This window comes from Anopheles arabiensis, chromosome 3 (assembly GCF_016920715.1).
Source record: "Anopheles arabiensis isolate DONGOLA chromosome 3, AaraD3, whole genome shotgun sequence".
In the NCBI taxonomy this organism is placed as follows: domain Eukaryota; kingdom Metazoa; phylum Arthropoda; class Insecta; order Diptera; family Culicidae; genus Anopheles; species Anopheles arabiensis.
In genome coordinates, this window is record NC_053518.1 from 31,715,656 (window position 1) to 31,732,059 (window position 16,404).

At 35.6% G+C, this 16,404-nt stretch overlaps 3 long non-coding RNA genes across 4 annotated transcripts; 1 reads left to right on the top strand and 2 right to left on the bottom strand.

The window, feature by feature from the left end:
- Positions 1 to 569: 569 nt before the first annotated feature.
- Positions 570 to 5,514, bottom strand: LOC120903738. 2 transcript variants are annotated; one of them, XR_005739645.1, is made up of 7 exons: positions 5,412 to 5,514; positions 5,294 to 5,325; positions 1,594 to 2,154; positions 1,425 to 1,495; positions 951 to 1,360; positions 833 to 876; positions 570 to 761 (listed from the first exon to the last, which is right to left on the bottom strand). It is a non-coding gene; the product is annotated as an uncharacterized LOC120903738 (long non-coding RNA). The 2 variants fall into 2 exon arrangements; XR_005739644.1 differs by lacking the exon at positions 5,294 to 5,325 and adding an exon at positions 2,254 to 2,285 and having other exon boundaries at positions 5,412 to 5,456.
- Positions 5,515 to 12,254: 6,740 nt separating this feature from the next.
- On the bottom strand, positions 12,255 to 14,265 carry LOC120903053. Its single transcript, XR_005739529.1, has 5 exons — positions 14,161 to 14,265; positions 13,010 to 14,099; positions 12,870 to 12,943; positions 12,658 to 12,784; positions 12,255 to 12,572 (listed from the first exon to the last, which is right to left on the bottom strand). It is a non-coding gene; the product is annotated as an uncharacterized LOC120903053 (long non-coding RNA).
- On the top strand, positions 12,525 to 12,868 carry LOC120903054. The gene is made up of 2 exons (XR_005739530.1): positions 12,525 to 12,613; positions 12,725 to 12,868. It is a non-coding gene; the product is annotated as an uncharacterized LOC120903054 (long non-coding RNA).
- Positions 14,266 to 16,404: the final 2,139 nt, after the last annotated feature.

Consider the following 16,404-nt stretch of genomic DNA (forward strand, 5'->3'; position numbering starts at 1 on the left):
AGACCGCAAAGCGGTTGTAGCGCCGGATAAGTAAGTAAGTATTTGACATTTACTCAGGTACTACCTAACTACCTGGGAGAGAATAAACAGTTTTATGGAAAGCTGCAATTGCAATGGTGAACTTCAATTGCAGTGCATATGCACTACTACTACTGTTGTAAGGAAGCGTTATGATTGTTTATAACGCTTAACACTTGCGGCCAATTCGTGACATGGCAGTATATTGTTGTCTTTTTTATAGTGATTGTATGTATAAAATACATCCTTGAATCATTCAAAAACACGTATAAGGCTCGCTTTAATGAAGCAATTTTTATTAGCCGATATTATTTATAATTTTTTAATTTTAAAGACATTTTGAATAGTAAGTAAAAATTACTACCATCCGTATGATTTGGTTAGTTCAAATTGTTAAATATGTGGATAAATTCGGATGATTTAATAAGTGGATGAATTCGTCTTAAAGTTCAGTTGTTCTTAGGATAAAGCGATTAAAAAGCGCATCAAACGGCTAGTTTGCAAAGCAGTTAGTTTTTATTTAAAATGCAGCACTGCAGAAAATTGATAACTTTACAGTTGAATAAATGTGAGGTTTATTTTGCAACGTTTTGGTTACAGTTGTGAGCTGTTCAACGCATCAAATCTTTGTTCTCTTTGGTTTCTTGTTTAATGTCAGCAAGAGGCCTTTTCGTTGGTGGGTTGGCAGTAGTCCAGCAGTCCTTCTCCAGCCCAAAGGTTTGGCACAATTTTTCATAAACGGACTGAAATAGAAGGTTTGATGTTAGATTGGAGAGAATACGCTGATGTGTTGATTTTCGATTGAGTATCATACAATATCATTGCGAGATGGTTCGGCGGATCCCTGTCCGAGCAGTGCTAGAGGAGGAAGTGAGTTAAAATAATAATGAAACGTTATTAGATGTTGGAAGCCGCTTAGTACTGTCACTTACCAATAAATGCAAAGAGAATTATGGTGGCAAGGAATTTCATGTTTCGGTGTTCTTTTTTACAATGGGTTTCGATTGAAACAGGGTTAGTATAAGATTTAAACGTTACAGGGACGAAAGAACAGCTTATATATTAGCGTGCTGATGTGGAATCTCACTTGCTACATGTTCTAGAAATGTTGAACATGGATGGAATTGGTTGCAGTTAGCATGTATGGTAACATATTTATATGGTTGTTTATTTCAGAATTTATCATAATAACTGTTACAAGTGTGAGCTTTGCGATTTGATTTCAATTTTGTAGTTGTAGTTGCTAGTTTAAAGTCAAATTCAATTCATTATTTCATTTATTCTGTTACGGATGCGGCGTACATCCGATAAAGATGCCGTCTTCATCAAAACATGGAAAGAACTGGGTAAAGAGATAGGTTAAGAATTAAAAAATGATCCACTTGTTAGCTCTTGAAATTACATACAATTGGTCTTGCGGTGGTTGTGGTTGCCGGATTTATAGCCATTTTTCCGGCACTCACGAGCCCGAGCAAAGCTGAAAAATGAAATTGGTATAAAACATTACAATCGTGAAAGAAAAATATAAGTTAATATCACAAGTCCACTAGTTTGCAATACACAGCAATGAATTACCGAGCAGCGCGAAAAGAAAAACCTGCACGAAGAACTTCATCCTGTATAATATTCCGCGATAATGAACAGCCACTTAGTGGAAACCACTTTTAAAGTATTATTGTGGGCTGAAATCTAGGTTTATCGAGTGAGGTAATTTGATACAGGATTGTTTGTTTTCTCAATTAGTCAAATGAATTGGAACGTCGTAACGATGTTGTTTACACCAATACTTGGTGTGTGGATAATGATTACATTAAAAACTATGCAGTTAAGATTTGGTATAGATTATCGCATGACCTCATTTGATTTATACTGCTTGCAAAATTGTTTAATTTTTTATTAATCGCTGTTCCGGTGTTTTTTTATTACTAAAAGGTTCTCACACAAACTTGTTTAATAACGTTAGTATTGATTTGGAAACTTTCGTTCATATTAAAAAACAATAAAAAACTTCAATATCGTGTTTAATTTTTAGCTGTGAACAATACAATATGTCATGTTTTATTCATGCCTTGTTATTCCTCCTGGATGACACTCAACCAAGAAGCCATTTTTATCGAAACAAGGAAAAAAGGAATCCTGTATGAAGAAATTTGAAAATTTTAAAATAGAAGACCAATAAATTTAATGTAAAGAGCGATCTTCAGCCTGCTCATAGATAGACATGGCAGTACCTACCGGTTGCTTAGCACTCACGTGTCCGGCCAGGGCTGCAAAGACATTATAAAGGTCGTGAAAGCAACGGTCAATTTATCTTCACAAGTTTAGAAGTTTGCATAAAGCAGGAATGTATTACCAAATAGCACGAACATGAAAATCAGTACGACGAGCTTCATCCTGGAAAATGTTTAGCGATCATCAAGAACCACAAAGTGAATTCCGCCAAATGATGTTGCAAGCTTAAATAGCTAATGGAGCTGAAAAGAAAACATCTCTATGGTTGGTTGTTTACACACGGTGCTATGTTGATATATAGAACAGTCGGTTGATAAGGGTGCGATACGGTTGTGTACAATGCGTGACGAATTGTGGTATATGCGTTTATTGTTGCCTTCTTTATTGTGATTTTGTATATTAAATAGATTGCTGAATCATTCAAAAAACACGTACCAGGCTTATTACAAGTAAGCAATTTTTATTAGCCAACAAGAGTTTTAATTTGATAATGCGAAATACATTTTCGATCGATAATTTAGTTATGTTTTGGTTCTTCAGTTTGGCATCATATGATTCACTTCGTTTGGTGGCGAGCGATCATACCCCGGAAGTATCGAAGAGGTTAAATCTCTAGATTAACCTTTAATACCTATTTAAGGACATGTAGAGCGATCAGTCAATGAGCAATGTTAAGGCAAGATATTTTGTACCACAACTTACCATACGGGTGGTATCTGAAACCATTAACGCCAGAAAATTTTTGAATTGTGCCTATTATTTCTTCAATAGCACTTTGTACGATCGGATTACTGCCCATTCTAGACGACATGTATCGAAGCGCTGATATCAGCTCGACGATTGCCGGTTCTATGTCTACAGTTTGAGCTTCTACATATCCGATCGTGCCTATGAGTTGGTACAAAAAAAATCAATCAATCCACTTTGGATTCTTCCATTTACAATAGCATACTCACCCACTAAAACAGTGCAAAGAAATAACACCAGTGCGATCTTCATGTTGATGTACAGTTTTAAGTAACTTGGTCGATACTACCAATGAATGGGATTGAAAGAGACGACAAAGCGTTGCAGTTTAAATAGGAATCTGTTCTGAAAGAATTGACACCTATCACATGTATCTAATATGTGGATGGATTCGGATGATTTATTTGCTACACCAATTCGCCTTAAAGGCCGGTTGTTCTTCGGATTAAGCGATTAAAAAGCGCGTCAAACGACTAGTTTGCAGAGCAGTTAGTTTTTATTTACATTGCAGCACTGCAGAAAATTGATAATTACTTGCTTCATTTCACAAAATTTATACGTGGAATAAAACAGGTGTGAGGTTTATTTTCCAACGTTGGTTATAGCTTCACTTCATTACAGGAGTAGTAATATAGGAGTAATAGAACGTTATTTGAACAAGAAATTTGGGTTTTACGATGTACAAAAGTGGATTTACGTCATTATTCGTAATATATATTTATAATCTCTTTAATCATACTGGTTAGTTTAGCCCAGAAGCTTTTGGAAGAATTGAGTATTAAACATGAGTAAGAAAAATCTCATCTCAGGAGCAAAAATAAAAAAAATAAATATAATCATCAGACTACTTGCATCCAAGGTCTTTTGTTTTTCGTTTTAATTTAATTAGAGAAGTATTGATTACATGCAGTGTTTCAAACGGTGATAGTCGTTGACATAAAATTTACAAAACGTATTTTCGCGTGAATTTCTATACTCCTGTAAGTGAGCACTATTTTGCTGGTGAACTGAGTTCCAATATCTAAATATCGGTAAATGCACGATTAAGCAGTTTTGGCGTCACATGAAAAATGTCAAATGACATTCATTCTACTTTTTTTTGCAATCATGCCATCGCAAAAGCATTGATTGTTATTGCCCAAATGATTACCGTTCTTCGAAAGTCGAAACCATGAATATCATGATCGAAAAATGATTTTGACAGCCGCCTACTGCGAATATCATAAAAATGTCTTCAATTGACAACACTGATCATATGGTTTCTTTTTGCATATTTTTGCATATTTGGATTGTCACATATCTTTGATAAAAAGATTAGCAATTTTAGACAGTTTCAGGGAACAGGTGGGGATAGCATAGGGATTGCATGAGGAAGGTTATGTATTGGTTTGAAGTTAATGTTATAGATTAATTTATGGAGTGCGATATGTTCTCTCCTAATATAGCTTGAGTTCAATTACGTTATATATTGTTATACAAATTTTGATTACAATTGCTCATTTTTGGAAGAACAGATAGTTAATATTAAATAGAATAGGAGAAAGCACGCAGCCTTGAGGTACTTCTGCTACCGGGGTGTATTATTCAGAGGTTTTTGAGACACAAGCACTGCTTTTTTATTTCATTAGTTATAAAACTATGGATAGTATGAATTGAATTATGTGGATATAAAAAATATCACCTTGCCTGAATCAAATAATACTGATCCTGGTGACATTTTCGAGTTCCTCTAAGAAATTATGTCACTCTTTATTCCGTCTAGTTGATGTGTTCTAGAAATCCTTGATAGGAAACCATATTATGATTTAGGAATAATACATCTATTATCTGTGATCTTTCCTTATTTGTGAGTTATTTGCTTTTTAATTACTTTTCCAAGGCAACTAAGCAGAATGATAAGTGATAGATTGTGCAAAATTGTTTAATTTTTTATTGATAAGTGTGTTTTTATTCTTACAAGAAGGAACAAACACACACACATACATAAACACACACACACACACACACACACATAAACACACACGCACATTTCAAAAACATATTTAACCACGTTAGTAATCGTTTAGCAACTTTGGTTCATATTAGAAAACAATAAAAAAAACTCCAATATAACTCGGGTTCAAAATTCAACAGTGAACAATACAATTTGATATGTTTTATTTGTGCCTTGGTAGTCCCCCAGGATAACACACTACAATGTTGCCATATTTATCTAAACAGTCTAAAAATGGGGGATCCTGCATCGAGAAATAGGTTAAAAAATGAAAATAAATTTAACAGACATGGCAGTACCTACCGGTTGCTTAGCACTCACGTGTCCGGCCAGGGCTGCAAAGACATTATAAAGGTCGTGAAAGCAACGGTCCAATTATCTTCACAAGTTTAGAAGTTTGTATAAAGCAGGAATGTATTACCAAGCAGCACGAACATGAAAATCAGTACGACGAGCTTCATACTGGAATTGATAATCAAGAACCGCAAAGTGAACTTCGCCAAATGATGTTACAAGCTTAAATAGCTAATGGAGCTGAAAAGAAAACATCTCTATGGTTGGTTGTTTATATACAGTGCTATAGCTGGATCGAATCGGAATACTGCAGCAAAGCTGAATAATGAAAAACATTATCGTGTATATTGTGTAAAAATGAAGAACAATTTGAAGAAAGCAATCATTAAGTCGGTGTGCCGTCAAAAATGCATTATAGGGAGTAATTATATTAGAAACTTAGTCGCTTTCTAGTATTTTTGCTTTATTTCATATCCTTTATTTGGCTTCAGTACAGAATTTTCCAAGTCTCTTTTGAATGTAAACATTGTTTATCACCGCGTGCAAGATTTTATTCCATATAAATACCAATTTTGCAATTTTTTAACAACATGCCCGTCATGGGTTCAATCCCCAAATAGACCGCGCCGCCATACGTAGGACTGACTATCCTGCTATGGAGGGGAATCAATTAGTCATTGAAAGCCATGCCCACAAGTAGTGGGTACAGGCAGGCCTTGACCGATATCGGTTGTTGAGCCAAAAGAAGAAGAAGAAGAAATACCAATTTTAAATTTCTTCAGTATGATTTTCAACACTTGATGGGTCTATTTCTATTATTTTTTCCGGAGTTTTGAAGCTGCATCTCTTAAAAATTCGTACAATATTAAAAAAAATCACATGGTTTTTGTTGCATTTTTTTGGTCACCATAATCATTAAATTGCACTATAAATTGTAATTGTAATTGTAAACCAAGTGCTCACACATTTCATAACCAACTTTTAAATTTCAAACGAAAATCTCGCAATGAGTAATCTGAGTAATTTCGCTTTACACGCGTCAAACTAAAGTTAAACATTTACCCATTATAAAATTGAAACTTTGACTAACTTCGAAATGATGCATCAAAATGCATGTTATATTAATTTTGAAAATATTGTACAAATCTTGATGAGATGTGACTCGAAAACCACGAAAAAACGATGGCGATGATTTGAAGATTATTTGCCAGTTGATTTATGCAAATAAAAGTGTTTCAGCACAATTTTTTGCCAAAAAATTAGGATGTTGTGTAACTTATTCCTCGATCATAATAAATAATGCTTTGTTCAAAGGTTTTATTGTATGAAATAGCCTCTACAATCCACCAAAGGAGCAGTTTTATCAATCTACAGTGGGTACTGCTACAGCCGATGCATCGGAGGACGCTTCTGTAAGAAATGTTGAATATTTATTTGAAGGTTCAAAACGATGTTCGATGTTTGTTTGCTTACTTGTCATGCCAAACATACTCTGCAATTTGTCGGGATGCTTTTTAGCAACTACCACTCCCGTAACCACTGGAAAATGGAATGAAAAGGCATAGAGAGTAGAAAGTATTATATTATATTATATTAGTACTATATTTGAATCTTGGCTTATTGACAATTCCATAGGTTCTTACCTACTTGGGAGAGAATAAACAGTTTCATGGATAGCTTCATTGCAATGGCGAACTTCAACTGCCGTGCATATGCACTGACACTAGTGTTTGTAATGTATGTTGATAAAAAGTACAGTCGGTTGATAAGGAAGCGATACGGTTGTGTACAACACTATACATGTGTGATGAATTGTGGTAAATGTGTTTATTATTGCCTTCTTTATTGTGATTGTATTTATATATAAAATACATCGTTGAATCATTGAAAAACACGTACCAGGCTTATTACAAGTAAGCAATTTTTATTAGGAGTTTTAATTCGATTATATTAAATACATTTTTGACCGATGATTTAGTTATGTTTTGGTTCTTGCAGTTTGCATATCCATGGTTTGTAGTTCAACAAGCGAAACCTTTACCGCCTTGCAAGATTGAACAAATGACTGTCACTTCACGTCGTTTGGCGGCGAACGATCATACTCCGGAAGTATCGAAGAGGTTAAATCTCTAGTTTAACCTTTAATACCTATTTAAGGACATGCAGAACAATCAGTCAATGAGCAATGTTAAGGCAAGATATTTTGTACCACAACTTACCATACGGGTAGTATCTGAAACCATTAACGCCAGAAAATTTTTGAATTGTGCCTATAATTTCTTCAATAGCACTTTGTACGATCGGATTATTGCCCATTCTAGACGACATGTATCGAAGCGCTGATATCAGCTCGACGATTGCCGGTTCTATGTCTACAGTTTGAGCTTCTGCATATCCGAGCGTGCCTATGAGTTGGTACAAAAAATCAATCAATCCACTTTGGATTCTTCCATTTACAATAGCATACTCACCCACTAAAACAGTGCAAAGAAATAACACCAGTGCGATCTTCATGTTGATGTACAGTTTTAAGTAACTTGGTCGATACTACCAATGAATGGGATTGAAATAGACGACAAAGCGTTGCAGTTTAAATAGGAATCTGTTCTGAAAGAGTTAACACCTATCACATGTATCTAATATGTGGATGGATTCGGATGATTTATTTGCTACACCAATTCGCCTTAAAGGCCGGTTGTTCTTCGCATTAAGCGATTAAAAAGCGCATGACACGGCTAGTTTGCAAAGCAGTTAGTTTTATTTACATTGCAGCACTGCAGAAAATTGATAATTTTACAGTAGAATAAATGTGAGGTTTATTTTGCAACGTTTTGGTTACAGTTGGAGCTGTTCAACGCATCAAATCTTTGTTCTCTTTGGTTTCTTGTTTAATGTCAGCAAGAGGCCTTTTCGTTGGTGGGTTGGCAGTAGTCCAGCAGTCCTTCTCCAGCCCAAAGGTTTGGCACAGTTTCTCATAAACGGACTGAAATAGAAGGTTTGATGTTAGTTTGGAGAGAATACGCTGATGTGCTGATTTTCGTTTGACTGTCATACAATATCATTGCGAGATGGTTCTGCGGATCCCTGTCCGAGCAGTGCTAGAGGAGGAAGTGTGTTTAAATAATTATGAAAGGTTATTTATTGGAAGCCGCTTAGTACTGTTACTTACCAATAAATGCAAATAGAATTATGGTGGCAAGGAATTTCATGTTTCGGTGTTCTTTTTTACAATGGGTTCCGATTGAAACAGGGTTAGTATAAGATTTAAACGTTACAGGGACGAGCGAACATCTTATATATTAGCGTGCTGATGTGGAATCTCACTTGCTACATGTTCTAGAAATGTTGAACATGGGTACAGTTGGCTACAGTTACCTTAGAGTGCATGGCATATAGTTGTTAACATGAATGCAATAATCGATAACAGAAGAGCTTGAACTTTTGAACACGTGCGTTGGTGATTGTTTTCTTTTCATCAAGTAACTTTAAGCAATGTTGTTTTGGTGTATTTCATTTGATTGTGCTGAATGTTTGTATCACATTTACCCTATATGCGGCTTTAGTAGAAATTGTGTTTTTGGTTGGAATATATTCCATTAGACAATCTTACTTTTTAAATTAAAAACTATTGATTTTGATTTTATAGTAACCGTAAGTTTTTCGGTCTGGTCGTCGTCAGTCGTCAACTCGTACGACTTAACAACATGCCCGTCATGGGTTCAAGCCTCGAATAGACCATGTTCCCCACACGTAAGACTGACTATCCTGCTATGGTACCAATAAGTCACTGAGAGCCGAGCTCACTAGTGGTACAGGCAGGCCTTGACCAACAACGGTTGTTATGCCAAAGAAGAAGAAGAAGAAGAAGTTTTTCTTTGATTTTGTCTTTTTCGGATGTTTTTATAAGTTATAAATACATTTAAGTTGCATTGACATATATTTTCGTCATTTTTTATGGTTTACTAGGGTTTAAAAGTACATATCTGTGAAAACTTGACTGCCTCTTGCCAAAATGTTGAATATACAAGCTTATTTATACTGTCACACATGTTTTGAAAAGCTTGCTGAAATGGAAATGTAATATTACGAATTTTGGTTTATAGTGGGTATATATTTATCTTACCAATGCTTCATCCGACGGTTGTGCGTATATGAGCCCCATCAATGCTATTGGGTTATATAAAATAGGATTAGTTCAATCTTAAAAAATCTGTATGGAGGCTTTTGCTGATGCTTACTGATGAATATAACAAAAAGGCTTGTTAGGAAATGCATATTGATTGTGCGTGTTTTATTTTATCTCAAACAAGTTACTATTATAAAAGAAAACGCTCTCCTTAGTTTGCAAAATAGCATTAGTTGAATGAATCGCTTATATATATTCTAGTTTTATTTCGATATTGCTTACTATTTGTTCTTCTGTTTTTATATCCAGGATTTACAAATTCGTTAGTTGGACGCAAAATAAAATAATCATAAACACTGAATTTGTTTCTCATTATTCATCGCTTTGCTTCAATTTATAAACAATAAACACTTCGGAGGTGACACGTGCCTCCTATTAACTTATTTCGATTCACTGTACATGGTCTGGGAACTATCCGATTCAATCTGTTAGGAATATAATATGTTTGCCCAGATCAGTAGTAGATTTGTAAGTAGAAAAGTTTTAAGTAGAAAAAGATGGCATTTAATTAATTTTGTTTCACATCGACGTGATGCAGACTTGACAGCTAGCAAGCCTCACCTTACAGCACTCTTAAATTATAGTTTGCAATGAAGTGTCTCGATGTATTTTTGAATTCAAAGATTTATTTTTGGCAAGCTAATGGACATGTTTGTGATTGGTGAATATTTCTACAGTAATATGTTTGGGTTTTGGTTCTTGCAAGAAGGTGTAGGACAATAGTCGTTTTCAAACATTTACATCTTGCAACATCTTACAATAGTACGAACGAATTCTGCTACTGCCGCTTCAGATGCTTTTTATTTTAAAATTACAATAAGCGGAACTCGTTCACCATTGCGATTGTTCGATGCGATCATTAAGCGCGAGGTTTTTTGGCCGATGGTGCAGTGGTAGGACCAGTCACCCAGCAGTCCTTCTTCATTCCATGTTTTTGGCAACGGCTCTCGTAGTCTTTCTAGTGGAATGAAACTAAAGATAAAATGATAGCTGAAATATTTGCTACAGACTGATCAGTGCTCAATACAAACAATGGGGCCCTTCACGATTCTAGTCAACTTTTTGTATGGAGTTTGACAATTAAAGGCTGAAATCATGTAAACACTCCATACAAAACCGCACAAAAACTAGGCTGCAATTTTTTCATATTTTTCATATTTTTAATATTTCTTCATTCAGAAGCAGAAGCGATAAACATCAGCCTTCGTAATTCATACACCTTGGGATAAGCCCACCTGTATATTATACTCACTTAGATAGCTGCTCGAAAACTGCTATACAATGCAAACAGCTGACAGGCTGAAATTTCAGCTTACAACGGAAAGGGCCCAATGTTAACATTTGTCTCTTCAGGTTGAGCTGACACCAGTACCGCAAGGGCTGTAAAGGAAACCAAAAAGGTTACGTTGCATGGCGTACCTATAGTTGATGTTGCTTGCCACTTAGTTAATCACTTACCGAGCAGTGCAGACAGGAACGCTTTCATGAGGAACTTCATTTCATTTCATTTCATTTCATTTCATTTCATTTATTAATACAATATCCGCCATCAAGGCTAAATAAGGCAGACTTAAAACTTAATAAACCCTAACAAATAAACAAAATAAACAAAATGATTCATGATTCATGATTCTTCATGATTCTTTGATTTGGTTATTGTAACAAAACTACAAACCAGTGAGCGAGTGGTTATGTAGCTGATGGAGCAACTATTTATATAAATAAACAGCTTCTTTACTTATCGTTTTGCTTAGTGAGAAAAATGGGCCATGGCTCTATAATCTTCGATAAAATGCTGGTCGGAGCAATTGTAACATTTCGTTTGGTACATGTTAGGTTTTTGTGTACAAGGTAAGATTGTTAAATGGCATAACCTTACAAGGTTTTCTTTATCGCGATATCGTATTTTACGCTCTCAGGCTGGGCTAAATCTCTCAAGTTTCAAAACAAGTTTCGCTTTTAGTGTATATTGATTGAATAAAAAAATTGCTTGCATTGCGGTTTTTTGCTATATTGTTATTTTTCATCAAATATGTGGTGAAATATCGATAAAATGAGTTTGAATGTAGTAATAGTTGTGGCTACGTTTGGAGCAATTGTATGCTCATTGCGGCAAGTTGATGCAGACGCCCCAATCATTGCATTCATTTCCAGGATCCTACAGAGAAAAGGTGGAATTAAAAGTGGAATAGACCTTAATGGAATGCTATGGAATAATGATGTTACCTCAGCTCCTGCCGTTGGATAGTCTGTTATTTGTCGTCCTGCTACCGCACCGAGAAGCGCTGGTAGCGAAAATATAAAGTATACGAAATTTAATAAGCCAACCGAACCAAGTACAGTAGCGATCGAGACTTACCACAGAAAAGGGAAAATATTACACTTGTCGAGATACGCATGGTTCTTTGAAAGAGACTTTAAGCTTCAAAGATTATTTTTAAGAGTATTTATAGGAGCTAAGGTCGCCCGATGTTACGTGCGATGGTTTTTTTTCCTAATAATCAATTCGTGGATGTTTATGTGCAATTGGTTCTATGACAAATGTTTGCCAAAGCGCTGGAATGATGTTTTGGTGTTTGATGTTTGATGAAAAAGAGTTAATTACTTCAATCGTTTAACTTCATCGCTTAGATATTGTTTACTTAATTACTTTAATTTGCCCGTTCATACAAGGGGTTCTTTCTTGTTATATAAAGCTGTTTTTGAGTTAGTTTTTGAGTTCAGTTAACTTTATCGCTCGATATCAAAATGCCAGACTAACTTTAAAGAATATATAAATAAATATATTAAAGCTGACTACGATTTCTGATAGTCTGATTAGGGTTTATTTTGAAAAAAAGTTTTGTTGATGTTAATTTCAGTGTTTCATTCAATGGTCAATCAAAACACGCATCGTTTCTGCAGCATTCAGATTTTTTTAGTTGTATTTTTCATAAAATCATGTTGTGTTTGAAGTTATTGTGGATAACATTGACATTCACCACCTGGCATTCAGGAAGGAAGGAAGACAAATCTTCATTCCCTGCCACACCATACAATGAGGCACCGCTTCACGCTTTGCGACTTGACTGGGAGCAGATAAAGCCTCATTAGTTAGGCAAGCTGGAATATATAATGCACATAAGTTTGAAATTTTGGAGAACGTGAGTTTAATTTATTGATTATGTTTGATATAGAGCAAACTTACTTGCTACAATGAGCATGATTAAAACAAGATGGTATAATTGCTTCATTTTGCACGTCTTTGGAAACAGGTTAGTGTGATGCAGCAGAGTGATTCTTGTTATATACTGATTTATTTCCAACCTGGAGTACTTTGTACAGTGTTTGGCGAAAAAGATGCAACACGAGTAGGTGTACCAATAAACAAGCAGAATAAAATTCGTGTTGAATTGTTACCTTTTTATTTGATTCTCCTCGGACCAGCGCTTAATACTGGTATGCAGTTTGTTCCTTGTAGCTGTTAATTTGTGCTGCAACAATGATCTAGATTTAATTTTGAATGGAATGCAAAATATTAGGATTTTTTTATCATTTACCATTTCTTTGAATTCTTTTTTACTAAGCATGTAGAGGCCGGCATGATCGCGTAGATCATTACGCCAAATAGAAGAATACATCGGTTAGCATCGGGCCGTGATGGATTCGAGGCCCTGATACTTTTCACACTTTTAGTCAAATGAGAAAAAACAATATCTACAACGATTAGCAATAACATAATATGGTAATGCAGAGGTTTCATATGGTTATTTTCAGGGATTCAGAAGCAATTCTTTTGAAGGTAAAATTTAAATATTCAAAACGCCAACAGGACTCTTTCTGTTGCACGCAGTAAATTATTATTGTAGATTTAAATACGTGTTTTTAAGCTGTTTTTGTCTAAAAAAGTTTTATATAAAGACGCTAAAAAATCCGTCACTTGAATCGGGTGCAGGCAAAAGGGTGACCTTTTGTCTTTCCCCAAGTCACGATCGTAAGCTTTTGAGGGATACTCGGTCTGAATAGTGGTAGACGATGATCACACTAAGCGTTTACAGTGGTGTTCTGTAGGGAATTACCTGAAGCAATACAGTCTGAGCGAATCAACCGTTATTACTAATTTACACAAATGGTATGTGAATTAAGCACAAATGCATTGACACAGTTAGTAGGTATTTTGGTGTACAAATTATCGAACAGTAAAAATACAAGTAAACTGCACTTTTTTGAGCTGTCAAATTGGACGTTTTTATTTCATTAATATATGTGGGAATTCTTTAAAGGCATGATATTGAAATACCTATCAGATTCTGGCTGCCGTTTTTTCTTCTTCAGGTGGTTTGTGAAAAAATCATAAAACTGTTTAGAACTTTCCATAACACTTAGTGAGTGTAAGTTCATGTTTAAATAACTTTTTTTATTCTGTTTTCAGTATACAAATGCATATGTTTTTATGTTTACTTTATTTGAGACTTTGAAAATATTCTATAAATGAGGTAAAACATGCTTTAAACAAAATAAGCATTCATCCCGTGCCTTAAATCCCCGTAGTGCAAAACATTTTTCCAAGATGAAACGTACAAGAATTTGGCACAGCGTCACGCTTTTCCATTTCACTGGATGCAGATACAGCGTCATATATTAGGCACGCTATAATATATCATGAACGTTAGTTGATACATTTATCAAGTTTGATCTAGTGCGTACTTACTTGCCACGATGAGTACGAGCAGAGCAAGATGGGCTAATGGTTTCATTTCGCACGACTGGTCTTTGGAAACAGTTTTGAGTGATGCTCATTATATACTGATTCGTTTGCGATAAATTAATGCGAAGCGAATAGCGTCAACATGACTTGGTTGTTCTTGTTCTGATATAGTATTAACCAAACAAGGTGCAATGTGGCGTTGTGTGGCAATAAACACACACACTCACACATTCATGGTTAATTGTTTCTTTATCATTTGGTGTGTTTTTTTTTTATTTTGTAGATATGGCGACTTCCTTCAGTTTTAATATATATCGCCTATGTTGAGCATACATGCATCGGTTGCCATCCTCGTGCAACAGTCGTCAACTCGTACGACTTTTCCGTCATGGGTTGAAGCCTCATATGAATCGTCCCCCTATAGCAAGGATTTAATATCCAACGGCGTGGTATTAATATATCGGGAAAGCATGTATAGGTCGGCATGATCGCGTAGGTCATTACGCCAAATAAAAGAATACATCGGTCAGGATCGGGCCGTAATGGATTCGAGCCTCAGTCCATCCAGTCCGGTCCATGATATCGAGGCTGGGAATAAACCTTTGAAAGAGTTTTGGGTCTATCTAACTTTTTTCTTAATTTGTTTTATAATAGCTATGGGTCTAATGGATGACATTTAGTAGCAGAGTAAAGAAGACATTTAGTAGCATGATAAAGAAGAGATAGCCAAATTACTGCTTTCTGTTTATTTATTAGAACTATTTCGAATTCAAGTAAGTTTTTTGGAAAGAGCCAAACTATCAAAATCCTGATCAGCATGTATGGATAAGCTGATTTGGAGAGGCATCGGGTTAAGGACAGTGAAAAAATAAACTTTCGTTTTTCTACTTTTTTAAGTTAAGCACTCATTAACATTGGGGTTTCTTGACATCAATAAATATCAATGAGTGGTCAATGAGAGGAGGCCCATTACTGCAGCATTGATAAAAACTTTTATTGTTCTTTTTATCAAATCATGTTGTGATTGTTGCTATCGCGGATAGCAATGAAATTATCCTCCAGGAATCCAGACACCTGGACACATCAGCTTTCCCTCCCACATCACACATTGGCGCATTGCTTCACGCTTTACGACTTGGCTGGGAGCAGTTACAGCCTCACATGTGAAGCATGCTGGAAAATATCGTGAACGTGAGTTTAATTTATTGATTGTGTTTGATATAGAGCGAACTCACTTGCTACGATGAGCACGATGAGAAGAAGGTGGAATAGAAGTTTCATTTTGCCCGGCCGGTCTTTGGACACAGTGTAGTGTGATGCTGAAGAGTGGTTTTTATAGTGATTTTGTGATGTATTAATGCGAAACGAATAGCGGCAACATGTTTCGGTTGTTCTTGTTCTAGTACAGTGTTAATCGAACAAGGTGCAACATGACCTAGTGCAGCAATAAAAGTGTTAGCTAACATTTGCGGTGAATTGCTACCTTATCATTTGACGTTTTGGTTTTCATTTTGTGTATATGGTTTAGTGGACTTGAAGGGTGCCGGTCTCTACAACATGCCCGTCATGCGTTCAAGCCCCGAATAGACTGTGCCCCCATACGTAGGATTGACTATCCTCCTATGGTAACAAAAGTCACTGAAAGCCAAGCCCACTTTGCTAGTGGGTACAGGCATGCTTTGGCCGGCAACGGTTGTTGTGCCAAAAGAAGAAGACAGGACTTGAAGGAAGCTTGAATGCACATTTTGTCACAAGAGTAATGGGAAATTCAAAAAGCAAAAAATCATTCAAAAAGCAAATATTCGAAGTAATTTAATTTTTTCTTCTCCCAGATGGTAATGCAACTGTCACGCTCTGTTAGGGAAGTTTTTTGTTATGTGAGCTGTTAATTAGTATCGCTTTGACAAGCAAATCTATCTGTTAAATCTGTTATCCATGGCGATTTTTATGATGGAGAAAAATTTATTCAGTGAAAGAATTTGTTTTGAACGTTGGATTTTCGTATTCCACGCATGTTTTGAAGAAAAATCTCAAGCTTACGATTTGCAAACTCTCAAGCCTGTACGTCACAGAATTGTCTCGCTTCTGCCGTTTGTCGTTGCCGGTTGTAGCGATTGAAAACAAGCAATGAAATTTATCACTATTTTTTTTATTTTGACTTCTTCATTGCACAATATGAAAGTGTCATTAAGAAATCTCATTAAAGCATTCAGAACACTGTATTGTTGTTGTAAAATACTGTTTTAT